Here is a 1,016-nt window from a genome sequence, read left to right as displayed (position 1 = left end):
CTGTGGTGCTTCTCCATAGAGCTACCCTTGCCATTTTAAGGAGACATGTACTCACTGTACAAGGGACCTCCCTGATCTTTGAAAGGTTTTATCATCCCCAACCCCAGGCACTACAAACCAGTAGTGCTCCCCCTCATGAATGTAAAATGAAGAAACACCCCTACTCAGTTCCAACACCCCTTGTCTTTAAAGTTCTGCTCAAATTTCCCTAATGGATTCATTCATTTAATGTTTACTCAGTGGATATTTACTGAGCACCTGCTAACAGTTCTAGGCATTGTTTGAAGAGCTACTGATCCACCAACTATTAGCTGTCATTCAGACCTGCATCTTCCTAACACTGTCCTACCTTAATCTGTTCATTTACATGTTACTCCATTTACATGTTATTCCTCAAGTCATTGCTGGGCCTCCAGTGTGACTTCCTACCTAGGGATGGAGCTTCTCCAAGACAAGGACTACTTATTCTGCTTTTGTTTCTGTCCCTCCTGGAGCCCAGTGCAATCATCTCTACACAGTAGGAATTCAGTACGTATTGGGACTAACTGATCCAAGGACATGCAGCTCCCATCAAGGGTATATTACATTTCCACAATAGGGTTGATAACACTGATGTGTAATTTTCTTTTTCGAATCTGAAGAATCTTTCTATTTTGTCTGCTGTCTAAATGGAATGAGGAATAGCATGGGAAATATTTTGGTGTCCCTGGTGAGCAGTAAACTTGACATGTGTAGCATACATGGTGAAAATGAACTGTATGCACACTTTATTGCCTGGTGCACCCTGAGTAAGCCTTGGTCTTACAGGCCATGCTTTGATCCCCTCCCAATTATAACTTCTGAGACGGAGAACAGAGTGTGACCTTGGCCTTCTGAAGTTTCAGAGTGCTCAGTGATAGAAAGCCAACATACAAAAATATAGAGAAGGCAGATGACAAGAAAATGATTACAAACCTGAGCGAATCTGGTGGAGAAATGGTGGCCTTTTTCTTTCCTTTTTCTCTGAGTTTTGGTAG

The 1,016-nt window shown here is 42.2% G+C and overlaps 1 protein-coding gene across 5 annotated transcripts in view; it reads left to right on the top strand.

Moving 5' to 3' along the window:
• The window catches only part of AFF3 (AF4/FMR2 family member 3), a 551,602-nt gene that overhangs the window by 454,072 nt on the left and 96,514 nt on the right, over positions 1-1,016 (top strand). The window lies entirely within an intron of this gene.

The sequence above is a fragment of the Ursus maritimus genome, unplaced genomic scaffold (genome assembly GCF_017311325.1).
Source record: "Ursus maritimus isolate PB19 unplaced genomic scaffold, ASM1731132v1 scaffold_6, whole genome shotgun sequence".
Taxonomy (NCBI): domain Eukaryota; kingdom Metazoa; phylum Chordata; class Mammalia; order Carnivora; family Ursidae; genus Ursus; species Ursus maritimus.
Note: the sequence above shows the minus strand (reverse complement) of the source record. Positions and strands in the feature narration are given on the sequence as shown.